This window comes from Pan troglodytes, chromosome 21 (genome assembly GCF_028858775.2).
Source record: "Pan troglodytes isolate AG18354 chromosome 21, NHGRI_mPanTro3-v2.0_pri, whole genome shotgun sequence".
Classification (NCBI taxonomy): domain Eukaryota; kingdom Metazoa; phylum Chordata; class Mammalia; order Primates; family Hominidae; genus Pan; species Pan troglodytes.
Genome location: NC_072419.2, coordinates 51,279,309 through 51,302,721, shown reverse-complemented (window position 1 = coordinate 51,302,721; position 23,413 = coordinate 51,279,309). Strand labels below are relative to the sequence as shown.

At 36.9% G+C, this 23,413-nt stretch overlaps 1 protein-coding gene across 5 annotated transcripts in view; it reads right to left on the bottom strand.

The window, feature by feature from the left end:
* STK4 (serine/threonine kinase 4) overlaps positions 1 to 23,413 on the bottom strand; it is a 113,505-nt gene that overhangs the window by 31,107 nt on the left and 58,985 nt on the right.

Sequence of the window (23,413 nt, the reverse complement as noted above, 5' to 3'; positions counted from 1 at the left end):
AGTATCCTTGATATTTAAACCCTAGGAACAAGAAAGTCATAACAGAATTAATCTCACCCTAGGAACAAGAAAGTCATAACAGAATTAAGCTCATCTTAGGTATAAAATAAATATCATGGCTGGGCACGGTGGCTCATGCCTGTAATTCCAGCACTTTGGGAGGCCGAGGCGGATGGATCACCTGAGGTCAGGAGTTCAAGGCCAGCCTGGCCAACATGGCGAAACCCCGTCTCTACTAAAAATACAAAAATTAGCCAGGCATGGTGGCGGGAGGCTGAGGCAAGAGAACCACTTGAACGCAGGAGGCAGAGGTTGCAGTGAGCCAAGACCATGCCACTGCACTCCAGACTGGGCAACAGAGCAAGACTCCGTCTCAAAAAAAAAAAATCACAAAGCAAACAATGTGTGAACTAGCAGGGCCTGCAACAAAAGTGTGAAATAAGTGTGGGTCTTCCTCTTACCTTCCTTTTTTAGGGCAGCCCACCTCGGTATCTTTCCCTTTTCCAGTAGTTCATCCATGTCTCCCACCCTAAGTGTTACACATGTAAATAAAATTTACTGAATGCCTACTCTGTGTCAGATACTCTGCTAAGCACTTTAAAAGCATTTTTAAATTAATCTTCTCAATAACTCAGAAGTAAATATGATTAGTATCTTCATTCTAGGTTGGGTGACAAGCCTAGAATTACTGGTCCCGTAAATAATGAAACCAGCAATGGATCCAAGTCTATCTGCTCTTGGTCGGTATATCAGACTGCCTTCTATGCTCATGTTGGCGTCCTGGGTGTCCTAAGCATTTCTCTGCTTTTAAAAGAACAGGAAAAGAACCTTATATATACTGAGCATCTTTTACACACTTTACACAAGCTCTTTATTTTAGGCTCACATGATCCCTATGAGAGAGACGCATTAGCTGCATTTTTTAAATTGGCAAACAAAGACCAAAAGAGTTTGAGGGCTCTTGAAGGCTTAATCTTACCTTTAGCAGACAAAGAAACAGAGTCCCAGAAAGGTTAGGTGGCTTACTTAAGGACACAAAGCTAGTTACAGTCAGAGCTGAGACCTGATTCCCAACCCACTGCTCTTCTTCACTATAAATAAGCCATCACTCTAAAAGGAACCCACATATTAATAATAGATTAGGAATGCCAGGCACTTTGCTAAATGCTTTATGCTTTATCCAACTCGATCAAGGGAATTCCCAACACTGTATTTCCAATCAATGTTTTTTACTACAGTTTTACCAAAGAAGCAGGGAAGAAATCTAAATTCCACATCTATGAAATTATAGTCCAATTAACATATTCCTATACACATAGATGAATGGATATTACAAAAAGAAAATCTGAAGAAATTTAAAAAGTCTTCCAAAGAGTGCACAATGGGCTCAAATAACATAATCAAATAACACATTCTGAGCACCTGCATGCTATGGCAATTCGCTAAGGGCTGCACACGTTAGAGAAAGAAAAGATGCAGCATCTGAATTAGATGAATGTTTACCATTGGCACATATATAACCATTCTCACACAAACAAACGTGTGTTATTCTGAGAAAAATAATGGTCTATCATTTATTAATCATGCACCAAGGGTGGGACAGGTCACCTAGCATCTCTTGTCACCTAGCGCCTCAAAGCCTCTCTGTCAAATAAGTGGGAATAAGATCTATAAGATCTACCACGTGAGGATATTATGAAAAGAAGATGGGATAAAACATTTACAGGGACCTAACACACAACAAGCATTCAATAATTGCTATTTTCATCATTTCCTTGTCAAATTCCACAATGTAGTTAGTCTTAAGAGACCAAGTGTCTCTGCCAATAAAATTTAAAAAGATAATGAGCAACCAATATGAAGATTACTAAAAATATTCATTATCTAACACTGGAGTAAGAAAAGCAAATTAGGCTGGGCGTGGTGGCTCACACCTGTAATCCCAGCACTTTGGGAGGCTGAGGCGGGCAGATCACGAGGTCAGGAGTTCAAGACCAGCCTGGCTAACATGGTGAAGCCCTGTCTCTACTAAAAATACAAAAATTAGCCAGATGTGGTGGCAGGTGCCTGTAATCCCAGCTACTCGGGAGGCTGAGGCAGGAGAATTGCTTGAATCCAGGAGGCGGAGGTTGCAGTGAGCCGAGATCATGCCACTGCACTCTAGCCTAGGAGACAGAGCAATGCTTCATCTCGGAAAATAAATAAATAAATAAATTTAAAAAAAAGAAAAGCAAATTAGCAGAAAAGCCCATACTGATTAGATAATAGATAACAAAGTAGAAGAGAAGAAAAATTCAGGAACAAGTGCCTGAATGAGACTGACAAGCACACTGTGACAGAGATATAATCAGAAAATATATCAAATATTTCCTGTATCCATTAAGATTCCTCCACAATAGATACCTTTGTTTTCAGAGGTTATATTTGCTTTTTTTTTTCCTTTTAGTTTTGAGATAGGGTCTCATTCTGTTACCCAGGCTACAGTGCAGTGCCAGTCATGGCTTGCTGCAGCCTCGACTTCCTGGGCTCAAACGATCCTTCTGCCTCAGCCTCCTGAGTAGCTGGGACTACAGGTATGCACCACCACACTTAGCCAATTTTTTTTTTTTTTTTTTTTTTTTGTAGATACAGGGTATTGCTATGTAGCCCAAGCTAGTCATGAACTCCTGACCTCAAGCAATCCTCCTGCCTTGGCCTCCCAAAGGGCTGGGATTGCACCCGGCGAAAACCAAAAATGTTCTTAAAATAATAATGCCTTTTTAGTTAGAATGACATTTTCTGGCTAGGTGCGGTGGCTCACGCCTATAATCCCAGCACTTTGGGAGGCTGAGGCAGGCGGATCACCTGAGGTCAGGAGTTTGTGACTGGCCTGGCCAACATGGTGAAACCCCATCTGTACTAAAAATACAAAAATTAGCCAGGCATGGTGGCATGCACCTGTAATCTCAGCTACTCAGGAGGCTGAGGCAGGAGAATCATTTGAACCCGGGAGGCAGAGGTTGCAGTGAGCCGAGATTGGGCCACTGCACTCCAGCCTGGGCGACAGAGCAAGACTCCTTCTCAAAAAAACAAACAAACAAACAAAAAGACATTTTCTGACAATAGCAAAATTACTGTACAACCCATAATTAGAAAGTAAATAAGAAAGAAGAGCAAAAGAAAGTACAAATTAAATTGCTCCAATAAGAATTGTTTGCATAAACAATTAATGAAATACAAAGCTTGTCAATCTGCATTGTGTTCTCAATAAGCATGAAAAAAACACTGTGAGTTAATAATAAATACTCCTCTAATGTCACAAAATTCCCAGGAAGATGCAATAAACCTGAAATCATTCTTCCTGGTTACTGTAGTCCCTATCACATGTTATTTGAAATAAAATTCTTTTTCCTGGTTTATAACATTGGGTATTTAATATGTAAGCATAGTTTTTGTTTTTGTTTTCATGTGACAAAACACACACACTTATGAATTAACGCAGACAGGAAGCCACTTAGGGGTTTGGGTTCCAGACCTGACTCTGGCACCAAGTAGGAAAGATGCCTTTGTAAAATGTCTCTGGGCTCCAGTTCCTCAAACTATAAGAGGATAAGAAACCCCACCCTGCTACCTCACAGAAACACTGTAAGCATTGCCTAACAAAAGAACAAACTATGAATGCATCTTTAACTATATTAAATGCTACCTAGATCTAAAGTGATAATGTTACTATCATCAGCAAACGGAGTCATACCAGAAATCCAGGCTTAACTGCTCCTTTGTCTTCCTCACTTCTGAATTATTTGTCATCATTCAAAGAGCTAATTTTTTATAATAGTAAAATAAAATGTGAAATAAAAATAAGTGATAATACTTAATACATATTGAACCAAAAATAAACATCAACGGCCTTATAATTCTTGGCTAATAAAATTCTACCAAAGTTTTGAAAGTAAACTTAGTTCAAATAACCCAATGTATATTTCATTTGATCCTTTCTCCAACTCTGTGGGAAAAGCAGGATAGGTACTATTATGTTTAATTTTTACAGACCACAAACTAAAATTCAAAGAGGAGGGTGGCTCACCCAAGGTCCCAGCTAAAGCCTGGGCCATTCACCCTTCTTCTTATGTAATGTAATGTTCATTCTAGTGGTCTGTGTTACAAGTTTTCCCTATTTTCAAAGAAACTCACTTCACACAATGTCAAATTTCTAAAGTGATTCAGTAACTTTTTTCTTTTTTTTTGAGACACGATCTTGCTCTGTTGCCCAGACTGGAGTGCAGTGGCACAATCACAGCTCACTGCAAACCATATACTCCCGGGTTCAAGCAAGCCTCCCACCTCAACCACCTGAGTAGCTGGGACCACAGGCACATGCCACCCTATTTGGCTAACTTTTTAAAATGTGCTTTTAATTTTTTGTAGAGATGGGGTCTCACTATGTTGCCCAGACTGGCCTTGAACTCCTGGGCTCAAGCGATCCTGCGACCTCAGCCTCCTAAAAAGCTGGGATTATAGGCATGAGCCACTGGTTCGGTAATTTTATCATTCACCCGGCCTGGTTCAATAATTTTATCATTCATTTTACATAGCCAGCAAGCTCTGCCTTAAGCAAATGCCACACAGGAGACTGTGCACTCAAGAAGTGAAAGGGCGGCATCTATTGGTAGAAGTGTGTTACTGTAAGGGAAGTAGTTTCAGAGCTTCAAGATTTGAAAATTTCCGTTAACCTCAACAGTTCATGATTTGAGAGGTGGGTAGAAAGAAACACTGTTATTATTGTATAGAGATGTAAGGAAAAGAAAGGAAGAAAGCATTAGGAAGTTCTAAAACTGATACCTATGATCACTTTGGTAATCAATTTCCAAGCAGTAATACTTTTAATTCCTTTGTTTTAGAGTAGTTTTAGATCAGTCCCTCTGGGAGCAAGTATTCTTTGGGAATGTATCTCTGGTTTTATAACAGAAGGCAATGGCAAATCACTGGGGGAAAAGTTTAGGTAATGAAATTTACTCCATGGACAATGTTTCAAGAAAGGAGGGGAAAGTGGAAGGAGGGAGGAGAAGCTGACATTTATGAAGTGACTACAGGTGAAGTATCCCTTAACCAAAATGTTTGGGACCAGAAGTGTTTTAAACTTTGGATTTTGGAGGATTTTGAAATATTTGCATTATACTTACCTGTTGACCATCTCTAATCCAAAAATGTGAAATTTGAAATGCTCCCATGAGCACTTTCTTTGACTGTTCAAAAGTTTCAAATTTTAGAGCATTTCAGGATTCCAGGTTTGGGATACTCAATCTGTATTATATTGCAGGCACCTGATGTGCATTACTCCATTTAACTCTCATATAGGTTCAAAATGTATCCTATGGGTTCTAGTATTACTTCATTTTACAAATGAGGACAATGAAGCTCAGAGAGGAGAGGTAAGTGGCCCACAGCTACTCAGCAAATGGTGAAGTCAGGATTTGAACCCTGAAATCCTGATTCCAATGATCTTAACTACCAAACCTACTGCTTCTTCACTAAAAGAACAGTCACTTTGGTACACTTGGTACACTTTGGTACACAACTGCAACTTTATCAAGCCTTCTAAACAAATGTAAAATCTTTGCTATTGTGAATAGTGCTGTAATAACCAACCTAAATGTTCATCAATGATAGACTGGATAAAGAACATGTGGTATATATACACCATGGAATACTATGCAGCCATAAAAAGGAACGAGATCATGTCCTTCGCAGGGATATGGATGGAGCTGGAGGTGATTATCCTTAGCAAACTAACACTGAACAGAAAACCAAATGCTGCATGTTCTCACTTATAAGTGGGAGCTGAATGATAAGAACACATGGACACATGGTGGGGAACAACACACAATGGGGCCTGTCAGAGGGTGGGGGCTTAGGAGGAGGGAGAGCAAGAGGAAGAATAGCTAATGGATGCTGGGCTTAATACCTAAGTGATGGCATGATCTGTGCCGTAAACCAACATGGCACACATTTACCTATGTAACAAACCTGCACATCCTGCACATGTGCCACTGAACTTAAAAGTTGGAAATTTTTAAAAAAGAAAAGTAAAATCTAACATTTTCAGTCAAAAAATCTGGATGTATAGAACAACCAATACCCTGAGTTGTGTTTTTTTCTCAGTAGCAGTACAATAAATTACCATCAATCAGCCTTCTCCTCCCTACACTGTCCATTAGAAATCTCAGTAATATCAGCATCAAACTCCAACAGAGAAATGAAGAAAGGAAATGAAACATGCTTTCCATTCCAGCATTACTGGTGCTTGGAGTAGGTGTGTTATCAAAGACAAAAGATGCTAATTGCATTGTATTTCATTTGAGTAGTGGAGGATCCAGATTTGTATTAGGTAAAAGTGGTCCTGTTGGGAGAGGGAAATGACACCAGCAACACACCTTAGATAATGAGAAAAGTTCTGCATCATGTTTTTTCTTTCAGAGGCACTGGGCTACATAAGCAAATATCACTTTCAAGAGCTCTAATAGAGACCCTTTCTTTGGATGGAGTGGGAAAACTTGCATAAATCTCCTTTGTCTTCTCAACATTTCATGTCCCAGGAATAAGGATTACTGAATTTGTCAAGAGTTCGCGTGAGAAAAAAAACAGGAGGTAAAGCTGAAAAGAAAGACTGAAGAAAATATCTTTAACAGCTCAAAAGAAGAAGAGTGAAAAATATATGTCTAAGTGAATGAGATCATAATTCAAAGGCGTGGCTATAGATCCAGGAATAAGAAAAATACATTCATCTCAGCTGAAAACTAAAAACTGTGCTTTCTAGAGTAATAGCTAATTTACATTTTAAATTTCAGCCACTGAAACCTTCTTGATGAATAATAAACAACACTGAAGTTACAGTTGTTTTTCTTTTTCTTTTCTGACTTCAAATTATAGAAAAATTAAAGTAACTGAACCAAATCTGGCTTTGGTTGTAATGAGATTCAAACTTTAAAAACTTCAGGTTCTGATTACAGCAATTAGCAATTCCAGGCCTCCAGGTTGTTAACACCTGGCAACACTTTAATACCTGCGGCAGGCTAACAAACAATGTTTGCCAGGAGATTGATTACTCACTCTTCCTGTGACATGTGATGTTATGACTAGAGTCTTAGGGGCTGCTTTATACAAACAGCACTAAAATGTGGCAGAGGGAGACCTCTGAATAAATCCACTCCTTGCTGTTTAAAAAAAAAAAAAAAGCTAAACACGCTTAAAACATGTAACTTGCTTCTCAAAACTGACAAAGCGTGAACCTAAAAAACCAAAACAATCATAAAAAATTGCATTCCCTATTTATGAATAGGTTTATGAAGCAATCAACTTAAAAACTGTTGCAAACAACCTAAATGTGTATCAACAGAGGACTGGCAGAATAAACTACAATACATCCTCACAATAGAATACTAAGCATAGGAAAAAAGAATGAGGACTATCTCTACGTACGGCTATCGAGTAATTTCTAGGATATATAATTAACAAAAAACAAACAGAGAAAAGTATGGATAGGACACTACTGTTATCTCAGAATGGTAGTACAAACATACATGTATTTGTCTGTGCGTGCAGGCATGCATGCATGCATGTGTCTTGTGTATATCTCCCAAACATTAAAAAAAGGAGGAAACAGAGGAGATAGGAATAGAAACTAAATCTGAACAACTTTGTTTTGTAGACTTGCCCCTTGGAACCATAGAGTTTATATAATTATAAAGCAAAACAATAAAAAGCAATACCTCAAACAAAAAACAAAATGAAACAAAAAAACCTATCGGCCAATTGAGTTTGTGGCATAACCACATAGAAATTATTCCCAGTAGCTTTAACATATAATAATTTGATTGTACATCTATATGGGATGTCCCTAAGGACAACAAGCTCCAACACAAATCTTTAACTGTTTTCAGTATTGTTGTCAGAAGTACTGGTATTATTATTCTGAGGCTGACATTTATTGTGAATTGAAAAACAAATGAGTAATTATATTAGAATTGCCGGGAAGATATTTGGCATGGGGGAAAGGATTACAGATGTGGGATGAAAGTGGTTAAGTAAAAAACTAGTAGTACTCAATCTACACTGGAAATAGCATAAGAATGCATGAGTTTGTAATAAACACATTTCCTGGATTCATACATTGAAAAGGCTTAGAAAAAAATGACCTAACTGCAATAAGCACAACTTGCACCCAGATTGTGGTCTCTAATTACCATTTCCCATTTTAAAAACCTGAGTTCCTTAAAAAAAAAATGTCTGTTTCCAGGTTTGGAGCAAGACATGGACAAGATGAGCCTGGAACATCTCACATCTCATCATACTAGAAAGCAAGGATGCTCTCACAAACTACCAGGGAGTATATAAAGCATACCTCAATAAAACATTTAAAAGTAACTACTGGGGTTATATCAAGATGGAACTATTTGAACATAAGAAATAGTTGAAAGGATTGAAACAGATCAAATATTTTTAAATCCACGAATTTATGACACAAAAAAAATCACTGGTTATATCTTTGGAGAGTGCTAGGGAACCAATACATTATTTTGAAAATTATAATAAAAATTAAAAAATCAAGTGCATATTCTGTCTTTTCTGTATACATTGTACCTGAGATTATCTAAATAATGAAATGCTTCTTTACTTCAATTGGTAAATGGAGAAGAAATGATCAAATGTCACCACTTTGTAACCTCTAATGAAATGGCATCCAGACAATGACCTTCACTGGTTTCTAACAACGGAAAAAGAGAGATAACCATATATCCAGATATTATGAACCTTCTGATGGAAGTATACATACCACCTATGAAATACCCTTGCCAAAAAAAAAAAAATCGAACCTGATTCTGATCAAGCTTCTAGATCAGCAATTCTCAAAGTCTGGCTTGCAGACCCCTGGAAGATCCCTGACACACTCTTAGGGGACTCTATAAGACCAAACTATTTTCATATTAATCTTAAGACACTATTTGACTTTTCTACTGTGTTGACATCTGTACTGATTACACAAAAGCAGTGGGGGCTAAAACTGTTAGCCTCAGTACAAATCAAAAAGTGGCACCAAATAGTGTCAGCAGTTATTGCATTCTTTACAGTCACTGGCTACAGTTTTTAAAAAACCCTTAAGAATGTCCTTGATGAAGTAGTAAAAAAGTTCGTGTCTTTTTAATAGTATCTATGATGAAATGGGAAGTCCGCATATAGCACTTCTGTTGTAACTGAAATACAATGGTCATTTTGAAGCAAAGCACTTGTGCAATTGAGCTGCAAGCTCAACCAGCTGCTTTTCCCACCATTTTACATGAAAAATGACAAACTGTGAGTATTCAGACTTGGGTATCTGGCAGACATTTTCTCAGAAATGAAAAAAGTGAGTCTGTCACTCAAAGGAAAACAACTAAGAGTGTTGTAGCTGATGATAAAATTCAAACCTTCAAATGAAAATTAGTATTCTGGAAAACTTGAATCTACCACTGTGAGCTTGACAACTTCCCTACACTTAGCTACTCTTCTGATGAGACTGGTCATAACTTCAAGGAATGTGGTTTTTTTTTATATTGTTTAATGAAATGTGCCAACATTTAGAAGATCCATGTAACTGAATGAACCAACATCTTCCAAATGCCCAGTGCGTGATGTTACAAAATCACGTGTGAGTAAAAGTTCCACTCAAAATTTTAAAACATCAATGAATTTTAATATACAGAGTAAGAAAATTTCATGAATTTAGTTTTATATTCTACATTGCAACTAACCTATAAGAAACCACTACTTGTTGAGTTTTGGTATAGGGTCAAAGAAGACTATCCACAGTTATCTTAAACAGCTATTACAATAGTTCTGTCTTTTTCAACTATACCTCTTTTTGCTAGGCTAGACTTTCTTCCTATACTTCAAACAAAACAATGTATTACAACAGACTGAATGCAAAACAGATAGGATCATCTATCTGTCTAAGCCAAAAAATTTGAAAAATGTAAACAATGCTATTTTTCTTACTCATTTGTTTTTGTTTTGGGAAAATGGTCATTTTTCATTGAAAAAACTACATTAATGTATAATTAGCTTTTTTTTTAAGTAAATAAATTCTTTAAAAATTTTTTGAGTTTTAATTTCTAATTCAGTAAATATTAGTATAAACGAAAGCCCTCTGGGGTCCTCAATAATGTTTATAAGTATGAAGCGGTCCTGAGGACCTCTGTTCTAGATAAAACTACCAATTTATAAGAAACTCAGGGAACATATTAAATAAGACCACTTAGATGCAATCAGCAATATCCCAAATGAAGGTTGAAACTATATGGGATAACAACTGGGTTTCTCTAACAGTATCTCAGAGTACATGAGTAGGGGTAGCAGAAAGGAAGGGCTTTAAGTTAAAAGTGGCTTAAGAGACATATCAACCAACTTCCTATAAATCGCATTTGGATCCTAATTCAAACAAGCTAAAAAATATATATAAATCCAGGAGACTAAACAGTAACAAGGCATTTTTTGGCATTAAGGAAATTTATTACTCCTGATTTGTAAAAGTATGATAAAGGTATTATAATTATATTTTTTAAAAGGTCAATAATATTTTATAAATACATATGAAATATTTAGAAATGAGATATGCCTGGGATTTGCTTCAAAACAATCAAGCAGTGTGGGTGAATAGTGGAGGTGAAGGATTAAATAAAACAAGAATAGTTGACTTGATGATTGTTGTAACTGAGTAATGGGACATTAAATTTTACCTTACCATTAAAGGCTGGTAAATTTAAGAATATGCACTAACTTTCAGACTCACTTTGAAATAAATGAACAATAATTTCACAAAATGTTTTGGGAGAGTTATTTTTGTCTCTGTGAAATGGCAGATAAAGTTTCAAACTGTAGATAACTGAGTTCCCAGGAAACATCAAGATGCATTCTTGACAGTATTGACTTAAGCGTAGGCAAATAAAGCATTTCTTCTACCATATCAATCATGATTTCTAATTATAAATAAGGTAGTAATAATTCTTGCCTCCCAGCAAGTGTCTGATTTCTAACATGTGCAGCCAAAAGCAAAAAGTACAACCTAATAATAAATGAGTAACTGACTATGTTCTGACAATTCAGTAAAGCTTCTTTGTAAAAACCCAAAGAAATCTCAACTTACAATCAGATTTGGAGCCCTGATCTAGGAGAGAATGGTTAAGATAAAGTTTCATGGAATCATAGGTTGTTATCGGCCTCCTGGGAAAAACTCAGGGCTAAAATTTATCCTTCCTTACCACAAAAAGCCAACTGAATGGCTTATAACTATCCAGGGAATTCAAACAAGGAATTCAAACAATCAATTTTGTTCAAGTTCTGTTACTTTTATCAAATTAATTTTGAATTAACAGTTTGGTGGTTTTATATCCTGATGGACCCATTATCACACAACTTCAGATGGATATTAGCTCTCTGCGCTGCATTAGGACTCTATTTTTAATTTCTCTGATATACCAAGGAAAAAATCTAAAAGAGTACTAAATATTTCCAGCAAAAAAGGGTACATTGGGCATTAATTTACTTCACCTGAAGTTCTCTCCTTCGCTCCCTTCCTCCCCTTTTGCACACATCCACACTGGTAATGCTCCAGCTCAATTACTCAGTACTTCCTGGACCCATGCCACACTCCTTAGTATCTCCACAGACACACTTCATCTTTCAAAACACACTTCCAATGACACTTATTGGTGCCTTCCTTGGGGTTCCTGCTCTCTCTTTTGGGCTCCTACAGCCCCTTCTTTATGTACTTTATGGATAGAACTTACCAGAATAGCCTAGAAAAATGCCACCCAGTACAGATAGTTAAGAGGATGGGCTCTGGAGCCAAACTGCTTTGGTTAAAATCCTCACCGTGCCACTAACTGTCTGTATAACTGTAGTCAACCACCTCCCTTTTAGTCTCAGGGTTTTCTTTTAATTGACAAATACAGTTTGTACATATTTATTGTATACAACATGATGTTTTGAAATACAGTAGTCCCTCCCTTATCCACAGGAGATACATTCTGAAAACCCCAGTGGATGCCTGAAACTGTGGATGTTAACGAACCCTATACATTCAGCTTTTTCCCATACGTAAATACCTATAATGAAGTTTAATTTATAAAGTTGTTACAGTTAAGAATTTATCAATAACTAATAATAAAATAGAACAATTACAACAACAATTCACGGATGGAAGATTCACATTTGTTCACAATTTCATGGATGGATGATTCGTTCTTACCATAGATCTTAGCAACCTCAGCATATGGTTTTTCCCCCCTTATTTTTGGTCAAGAACTTTCACCTCTTCTCTTAAAAGAAGCACTTTACATCTTCTCTTTGGCAAGCTGGAATTGCCAGCATCGCTACTCTCGCACGCTGGGGACATTATTAAGCAAAATAAGGGTTCCCTGAACACAAGCACTGTTATACCTCAAAAGGTGATCTGATAACCAAATTGGCTCCTAAGTGACTAGGAGTGGGTACCGTGTACTGCACAGATATGCTGGACAAAGGGATGATTCATGTCCCAGGCGGGATGATGCGCCATGGCACAAGATTGCATCATGTTACTCAGAATGGCATGCTACTTAAAACTTAGAAACTGTTTATTTCTAGAAGTTTCCATTTAATATTTTCAGACTGCAGTGGGTAACTGAAACCTCATAAAATGAACCTCATAAGGATATACTGTATGTACATACATTGTGAAATGGCTCAATCGAGCTAATTTACATGTGTGCTACCTCACATACTTACAATTTCTTTGTGGTGAGAACACTTAATTAAAATCTACTCTCTCAGTGATTTTCAAAATACAATACATTGTTTATTAACTAGTTACCATGTTGTACAATAGATCTCTTGAACTTATTCTTCCTATTAAGCCTCAGTTTTTTTACCCCTAAAATGGCAATAACAACATTCCTACCTCATGGGATGGTTCTGAGAGCGAGGTAACATATGTAATGCCTGGCACATAGTAAATTTTCAATAAATGTAAGCTATCATTAGTATAATGTATCAAAATCATTTGATTATTTTCTGCTACATCATAAACTCTCTAAGTGTAATGACTATATTTGAGTTTAATTCAACTAGTAGTTGAATAAAATAATGAATGAATTCAGACACTATGTCTGAGTTTAATTTGATATGGTGTGCTAACTCTAAGCTGGGCAATTGCTAGGTGTTAGGAATACAAAGACGGGTAAGATAAAGTGAAGGCTGTAAAAGATCTCGCAGTCTTATCTATTCACACATAGTACACACAGAGAACCTCAATAAATATAGATTGAATTAATATGTGAGGGCCAGTTACTATCAACTCTTTTTATAGAAGAAGTCATAAGAAATCTGAAAGCAACTTCATTTGAATAAATAGGAAATTTACTCTAAAACCTAAGGATACTGAAAGCTAATAATCAACAATACTTGCAAAGCTGATAACTGACTGAAAAGTATTGTGGTTCTCTTAATCTGTATATATATAACCTGGTTAACTTTATTTAGACTAAAACCAGGAAAAAATCTCAATTGAAAGTTTAAAAATGTATCTCGCTCTATTTATTTCTTTTAAGTTAAGCAAGTAATATATTGATATAGTAATATATTCTCTCTCTGTGTAAAGACAGCTAAAACTAAAGTTCCACAGGTAATGACTTTCAAGTTATTTTTAGATCCTGTCTTTTTTTATCTATGCAGCTGTATGTGTGCATATACATAGAAATGGTAGCATGATTTGTGTTTTATTAAATTTACACAAATTTTACAGTTTGCATTATTTTGTATTTTATCATTATGTAATACACTCATATATAATGTAAACTATGCATCCAACAAAGGTGTATATATTTTTAAAAATTTATCTATATTATATATACACACACACATATACATACATAGGTATGTTTCTTAATCCTACTCTTTAACATTGATCTTTTGTTGTTGTTGTTGTTTTAAGACATGGGGTCTCACTCTGTCACTCAGGGTAGTATACAGTGGTGCAATCCTAGCTCACTGCAGCTTCGAACTCCTGGGCTCAAGAGATCCTCCCACCTCAGCCTCTCAAGTAGCTGAGATTATAGGCATATACCACCAAGCCCAGCTAATTTTTTTTTCTTTTTTTTTTTGTAGAGATGGGGATCTCACTATGATACTTAGGCTGATCTCAAATTCCTGGGTTCAAGTGATCCTCCCGCCTTAGCCTCCCAAAGTGCTGGGATTACAGGGTGAACCACCACACCTGGCCTATGTTCTATTCTTATGCCAATATCACAGTGCTTTCATTATTGTGGTTTTGTGGTATGTTTTGGTCTCTGAAAGAATAAGATCAACCTTGTTCTTCTTGTTCAAAAGTATCTTGCATATTTTTATGCATTTACACTTCCACATGGGAAGTAAATATGGCATAATGTTTAAACATCTATTTATCTAAGTTTTCAAATTTAATAATATAAAGTTATAAATAATAATCTCTGATCACACTGCCATATTCTGTTTCTAGTAACTGTCTCTCGCCTTTCCCCTACTGCAGTTTATTGGTACACTCTTCCTTTTTAACTTGATCAAATCTACCAAATATCAGGTCCTTTCAAATATCTTGCTGTTGGTTTTTACCAATCAACTTTTTGGTTTGTTTTCTATTTTCATTAAATTCTGCTTTTATCTTTATCCTATTTTTAACTTATTTATAATTTTTCTGGTATTCTAAAAAGAAAATTCATTTAAGGCTATAAATCTTCTTCTAAGTGCCATTGTTTACTGCCTCCCACAAGTTCTGAATTACAGGGATTTGAATTTTGTATCATTCTTATTATTCATTTCTAAATTGTTTATAATTTATATTTTATTTTATCTTTAAAGTAAGATTTAGGAATATATTTTTACATCTCCAGGTGGGATAAAGTGGCTTTGACTACTTTCTTAATGTTAATTTCTAATTTTATTGCATTATAGTCAGGTAATGTGGCCTGATTTCTTTTTTAACCCTTTCAAACATTGGCTGGGCATGGTGGCTCACACCTGTAATCCCAGCACTTTGAAAGGCCGAGGTGGGTAGATCACCCAAAGTCAGGAGATCGAGACCAGCCTGGCCAACATGGTAAAACCCCATCTCTACTAAAAATACAAAAATTAGCCAGGTGTAGTAGCAGGTGCCTGTAATCTCAGCTATTCAGGAGGCTGAGGCAGGAGAATCACTTGAACCCAGGAGGCAGAGATTGCAGTGAGTTGAGATCACGCCACTGCATTACTCCAGCCTGGGCAACAGAGCAAGACTCTGTCTCAAAACAAAAAACAAAAAAACATAGTAACTCAAAGTTGACAAACACAAGCAATGGAGAAAGGACTCCTTATTCAATAAATGATCCTGAGATAACTGGCTAGCCATATGCAAAAGACTGAAACTGGACCCCCCTCCTTAAACCGTATACAAAAATCAACTCAAAATGAATTAAAGACTTAAATGTAAAACCTAAAACTATAAAAACCCTAGAAGATAACCTAGAAAACACCATTCTGGATATAGGACCTGGCAGAAGATTTCATGATGAAGGCAACAAAAGCAATTGTAACAGAAATTAAAATTGGCAAATAGGTTCTAATTAAACTAAAGAGCTTCTGAACAGCAAAATAAACTTTCAACAGAGTGAACAGACAACCTACAAAATGGGAGAAAATTTCTGCAAACTAGGCATCCAAGAAAGATCTAATATTCAGAATCTGTAAGGAACTTAAACAAATTAACAAGTAAAAAGCAAACGACCTCATTAAAAATGGGGAAAGGACATGAACACACACTTCTCAAAAGAAGACATACACATGGTCAATAAGCATGTGAAAAAAATACTCAACATCACTAACCATTAGAAAAATGCAAATCAAAACCACAATGAGATACTATCTCATATCAGTCAGAATGGCTATTATTAGAAAATCAAAAATAACAGATGCTGGCGAGGTTGCAGAGAAATGGGATTACTTATACACTGCTGGTGGGAATGTAAATTAGTTCAATCATGGTGGAAAGCTGTGTGTCGATTTCTCAAAGAACTTAAAAGAGAATTACCGTTCAACCTAGCAGTCCCATTATTGAGTATATACCCAAAGGCACAGAAATTGTTCTACCATAAAGACACATGCATGCGTTGTGTTTGCTGCAGTACTATTCACAATAGCAAAAACATGAAATTAACCTAAATGCCCATCAATGACAGAATGGATAAAGAAAATGTGGTACATGTTGACATGGTATACTACACAGCCACAGAAACGAGCAAGATCACATCCTTTGCAGCAACATGGATGAGCTGGAGGCCATTATCCCAAGCAAACTAACACAAGGACAGAAAACCAAATACAGCATGTTCTCACTTGTAAGTAGGAGCTCAACACTGAGTACACATGGACACAAAGAACAGAACAATAGAAATCAGGGCTTCCTTGAGGGCAGAGGGTGGGAGGCGGGTGAGGATCGAAAAACTACCTATGGGGTACTATGCTTATTACCTGGGTGATGAAATAATCTGTACACCAAACCCCCATGACACACAATTCACCTGTGTAACAAACCTGCACATGTACCCCTGAACCTGAAATAAAGGTAAAAAAAAGAATAAAATAGTTGTTTTATGAATATTCCATGTTTTTAAAGTTACATATATATTAGAAATTTTGTCTATATTCTGTTTTATCAATGTTGTTAATTGCGTTAGTTTTTTGTCTAACTGAAATGTCAATTTTGGAGAGAAGAATATTTAAGTCTTCTTGATTAACTTCTTGAAACTATAATTGCAGTATTCTCATTGCTCCTTCTATTTCTATCAGTTTGGGATAAATATGTATGTTTCATATAGGTGCATGACTTACATCTTCTAGATGAAGTATACCTTTTAACAGTATAAAACATATCCTTCCCAGGTAACATTCTTTTGTCTTAAATTCTATTTCATCTGATTTTTTTTTTTTTTTTGAGATGAAGTCTCGCTGTGTCACCCAGGCTGGAGTGCAGTGGCACGATCTCGGCTCACTGCAACCTCCGCCTCCTGGGTTCAAGCAATTCTTCTGCCTCAGCCCCCTGAGTAGCTGGGACTACAGGTGCATCTGCCACCATGCCCAACTAATTTTTTGTACTTTTAGTAGGGATGGGGTTTCACCATGTTGGCCAGGCTGGTCTCAAACTCCTGACCTCACGTGGTCCGCCTGCCTCGGCCTCCCAAAGTGCTGGGATTACAGGCATGAGCCACCATGCTTGGCCTCATTTGATATCAATATTGTTTCACCTACTTTCTTTTAGTGAGTATTTGCCTAGTGTATCTTTTTCCATTCCTCTGTTTTAAACTTTTCGGTTGTATTTTCTTTTCGTTACATCTCTTATAAACAGCATTTAGCCGGAATTTGACTGTTATTTTTATCCAGACTCTTTCTCTTCTAATAGGAGATTTTAGTGCACTCACATTTACTGTGATTACTGATGCATTTACATTTAAACTGCTATCCCATGTGTCACTCGGCTCCAGCCACAATGGACTCCTTTCCTTCCTTACACATAGTCTATGTCTTGTCTCACAGTCTCTGTACTTGTTTCCCCTACCTTCCTGTGACTTGCTTCCCCTCTTCACTGATGTCTCAGCTGAATGTCCTGTCTCTCCACAGGCCTTTTCTCACAATATCTCTTAACTGTGCTTTAAAAAAAAAAAAAAAATTCGCTATTATTACCTGAACTGATACCTACTAGGGTACTGGCTTAATGTCTATTTCCTTCACTGTAAACTCCATGAGAACATGGGCCTGGTCTGTTTTGTTCACCACTGTTGGCACTTGAGCCATCTTTTTTTTATTTTTGTAATAGAGATGGGGTCTCACTATGTGCCAAGCTGGTCTCGAACTCCTGAGCTCAAGCAAACCTTCCACCTCAGCCTCCCAAAGTGCTGGGATTACAGGTATGAGCCACTGCACCCAGCCTGGGTCATCTTAAACTAAAATATTACAGTGTGTTTTTGGAAGATTCATGAGCCAAATTGGATTTAAGTTTACAGCTGTTTGTGGCTTTATGAATGGCAAAATGGGAAGGTCTGAATTCTCACAAAATATTACATTTTTTTCCAAAAAAGTGATCTGCTAATAGAATATGAAATATCAATTTTAGAGACTATTGCATTTTTAAGCACCTTTTATATTTTAATCACTATGTATCTTAAACATTATTAGAAATTTTTGGAGGGGTTTCTCAACTTGGCAAACAGGCAATTCACTTTTAGAAATGAGACAAATATTCAGTTTCAGATGAAAATATGAAGTTTTTGTCAGTATAAAATTCGGCTACTCCTGATTAAATTACTTCCTATTTGCCATTTTGGGCAAAAAGGTCATTGGAAAGCAGCAATTCTCTTCATAGGAGGAAACAGAATTATCTTTTTTCATAATTAAATACTATCTGCCTAGAAATCAGAAAGTCTGTAAGAGATTGTGAAGGAGGCTGGGCCCGGTGGCTCACGCCTGTACTCCCAGCACTTTGGGAGGCCAAAGAGAGTGGATCACAAGGTCAGGTGTTCAAGATCAGCCTGGCCAAGATGGTGAAACCCTGTCTCTACTAAAAATACAAAAATTAGCTGGGTGTGGTGGCAGGCACCTATAATCCCAGATACTCAGGAGGCTGAGGCAGAGAAGTGCTTGAACCCGGGCGGCGGAGGTTGCAGTGAGCTGAGATCATGTCACCACTGCACTCCAGCCTGGGCAACAGAGTGAGACTCCATCTCGAAAAAAAAAAAAAGCAACTATGAGGGAAACATGTTAGCAAGTCTGACACATATCCTTCGTTAAGCTTTCAGGAGATTATTCAGAACTTTCTTCACTCAAAGGACTAGCTCTTTATTTGCCAGATGTCACTTACAAACATACATTTTCCATATTTTATGTGCTTCTTTGGTACCTCCAGTAAGAGTATAGGAGACTCAAAAGGGGAATAACAAGGAAATTTAAAAATCAGACAATGTTAATAAAATAGAAATACATCCTTATCTCTGAATTTCTATAGTATCTAATAGAAAAGAAAACAAGAAATGTATATGAAGATATACTACTCTAAAAACCTTTTAGAGCAACTTTAGTGGGTAAGAGTCACCAGGAGGACAGGTTAAAACACCAATCAATGGGTGCTGTCCCCAGATATTCCTATTCAGTCTGCCTGGGGTAAGGCCTGAATAACTGCCTTTCTAACAGTCTCTAGGTGATGCTAACACTGCTGGTCTGGGACCACTTTGAGAACCACTGTTCTAGACTATTATTTCAAATGCTTGCTTTAGGATCAAGGTAAAAGCTATGTAACAAGAATATCAACTATGAAGACAGTTTTCATTTGATCTTTGTTGGGAGAGCAGCTCATGTTATCTCTCATCTCAATTTTATTGCTTAGTTTGAAATTTTTTTGTAAGAGACTTTTATTAAGTAAATTATCTTAACATTCTGAAGGTACAAATAGAGTAGAATGTCATATATCAGAATAGGCTGGCTCAAGCATATATAAATCCAAACAATTTAGTGCAAGAGTCCCAATATCAAATGCCCCTAAGTGTCAGACAGGTCAGACAGTTAATACAAATGAGTGAAGTAGGTCAAATAGTGTGAAGAATTAGAGAGGTCATAGCTAAAGAGGGCAGCTGCCACTCAGCTCCAGACAACCATTAACCAATAATGTAGGTCTACTGTAGCCAGATCTTTCACATTTTCAAAATAAGCTGGAGATCCAACATTTTGTGTAAAATCTCATAAGTTTTTAACATAAGCAACTAATTTTAAAAAATTAAAAATTTAAACACCGTATAGGACACACAGAAAGGTCTGTGAGCTGGTTGCTGCCAGTTTATGACCTCAGATTTAGAAGAAAGTCTCAGGAGTAATACAAGTCATGCAATGTGCTAACCTGGTCACTGTGCACCATGGGCCCACTCCCCCTAGAAGTCATCTACTTCCAAAATAAAAAGTACTCTCTCTAAAGACCTCCTAAAGCTCCTCCGTATAAGTAGCTTGCCCACCAAAACAAGTTTCCTGCCAATGATCTTAGTATGAGAAAACTGTGGCAAAGAGAAATAAATTCTTTACACATTGAAACTACTGATCCAAGAATAATGATTAGAATGAAAGTTGGGCAAAAGGCCTGAATAGACATTTCTCAAAAGACATACAAATGGGCAACAGGCATATGAAAAAATCTCAATATCACTAATCATTAGGAAAATGCAAATTGAAACCACAAAGAGCCGGTACAGTGGCTCATATCTGTAATCCTAGCATTCTGGGAGGCCCGGGCAGGAGGATTATTTGAGGCCCGGTGTTCCAGATGAGCTGGGGCAACATTTCCAGACCTCATCTTTGGAAAAAATTTAAAAATTAGCCAGGCGTGGTGATCCATACCTGTAGTCCTAGGTACTCAGAAGGCTGAGGTGGGAGGATTACTACAGGCCAGGAGTTTGAAGCTGTAGTGAGCTATGATCGGACCACTGCACTCCAGCCTGGGAGAATAAGCAAGACCCTGTCTCTTAAAAAAAAAAAAAAAAAAAAAAAAAAAAAAAGAGAGAGAGATATCATCTCACCCTAGTTAGAATGGCTATTATCAATAAGACAGGAAATAACAAATGCTGGTGAAGATGTGGAGAAAGGGGAATGTTCATACACCATTGGTAGGAATTTAAAGTAATAAAACGATTATAAAAAACAGTATAGAGGTTCCTTAAAAAATTAAAATAGGTCTACTATATGATCCAGCAATCCCACTGCTGGGCATATATCCAAAAGAAAGGAAATCAATGTATCAACAAGATATCTAAACTCTCCTATTTATTGCAACACTATTCACAATAGCCAAGATATGGAATCAACCTAAGTGTCCATCAATGGATAAATGGATAAAGAAGATGTGGTATACACACAATGGAATATTATCCGCCAGAAAAGAGAAAGAAATGTTGTCGCTTCTTTTATTGCAACATGGATATTACTGGAGGTCATTATGTTAGCTACAATAAGACAGAGACAGAAAGACAAATATTACATGTTCTCACTCATGTGGGAGCTAAAAAAGTGGATCCTATGGAAACAGAGTGTAGAATGACGGTTAGCAGTGGCTGGGAAAGAGGTGAAAGAGGGATGAAGAGAAGTTGGTTAAGGGGTACAAAAATATGTCAGAGAGAAGGAATAAGTTCTCGTATTCGATAGTACAGTAGGAAAATTATAGTTAATAATTTATTGTATACTTCAAAACGGCTGAAGATTTATAATGTTCCCAACACAAAGAAAAACGTCTGAGGTAATAGATATCCCAATTACTCTGATTTGATCACTACACATTATGAACAGGTACTAAAATATTACATGTATCCTAAAAATATCATAAACAATATTTTTTAAAATTAAAAAGGATTAAAGTGACTGGGTTTTCAAAATTGCTAACTTCTTTTTTTTTTTTTTTTTTTTTTTTTTGAGACGGAGTTTCACTCTTGTTGCCCAGGCTGGAGTGCAATGGCATGATCTCGGCTCACCACAACCTCCACCTCCTGGGTTCAAGCGATTCTCCTGCCTCAGCCTCCCGAGTAGCTGGGATTACAGGCATGCACCACCATACTGGCTGATTTTTTTGTATTGTTAGTAGAGACGGGGTTTCTCTGTGTTGGTCAGGCTAGCCTCGAACTCCTGACCTAAGGTGATCGACCGGCCTTGGCCTCCCAAAGTGCTGGGATTACAGGCGTGAGCCACCACGCCTAGCCAAAATCGCTAACTTCTAAAACATTTAAAAACAAGGAAACTAAGCTTAGAAGTACTACAGATTTGAGGATTCTCAAGCATTCTATCACAATAATGATGTGATTTGGCACCCAGTAGTTAAACATCTTTGCCTGAAGACTGGCTAAACTGAGAAATCAGTCCTTATACACATGTTGAAGACAACTATATAGGCAACATGGAACAGACGCACAATAATTCAAATTTCGTAAGTCTACTATGATTAGCAGTGGCAGCTTCTGAAGCTGAACCCTGATTCAGTGGAACAGATGGGTGCCAAAGGCCTAGAAGAGGAGAATAGTAGCAGATGTGCCCCATAATTTGCCACCTTTGAATAGTAAATAAAAACACTGCACCTGTGTTCAGAAACGCTACAGTTCTCCTATAATGTATTAATATAGCAACTAGAATAATACCTTTTAAATATAAATAAGGTCAAGTCATCCCTTCCAATGGTCTTTCATTCCACTCAAGAGTAAAAGCTAAAGTCCTTTTTATTACACAAAAAGCCCTGCATTATCTCGCTCTCCATTATATCTCTGATATCATTTCCTGCTGCACATCCTATTGATGCCATTCCAAAACAGACTGTTTCTTCGTTGTTCTGTAAACACACCAGCCAAGTCCCTGCCTCAGGATCTTTGCATCTGCTATTCCTGCTGCCTAAAAATCTCTCCTCTAGATATTCACATAGTTCACATCCTCATCTTCTTACCAATGAGAACTTCCTTGACTACTCTTATTTTTAAAAAACTATGCACACACACACACACACACACACACACTCTTTCTGTCTCCTAACCTCCCTTTTGCTTTATATTTTTTACAATAGTTGCTACCATTTAACACACTAAATACTTATTTTCCTTCGCCTAGAATGAAAATTCCATCATCGCCTAGAATGAAAATTCCCTCATGGAGGGATGGGTTTTTGGCTGTTCTGTTAATGACCACATCCCTAGAATAGTGTCAAACGCATGACATTCAAAAAAAAAAAAAAAAACACTGGATAAGTAAGTAAATGAACAAACAGGTAATAAAACAAATGAACCTGGGTTCTATCATGGGTTCAGTGACTAATCAGTTAATTTACCTCAGATGAGTTATTCTGGTCCTTAAAGGATCTCTACCATTAGTTGTATAAACTGTGATATTCCTGCCATTTTATAAAAGTAGAAATTAAGTTATGGAAGAATGGTGTCATTTCCTCTAGCCCAGTGAGTAGTATAGTGGAAAGCCAGAACTAGACAGGCCTACCAGAATTCAAGCCCAATGCCCAATCTAAGTTCTTTTATAAACAACAGAATTATGACAGATGGAGAATCAAACTTCAGAATTTTAGAATGTAAAAATAAAAAGCTACTGAAGAGAAAAATCTTTTCTAGTAATAGTCAAGAAGAAAATGCAGACTCCTTAGCTTACTTTTTCCCAAAATTTTTATTGCTCTACTCCTTAAATGCCTATGAACATTAATAAGTGTCTATGGTTGAGGGAAAATGTTCCACAGTAGAGAAAGGAAAACACATCCAGTTTTTCATATGAAACTGGAATAATTATACATTCGTCCTCTGAAAAAAACTGAGAATAATCCTTTCAGCAGGGTTAAAATTAGGAG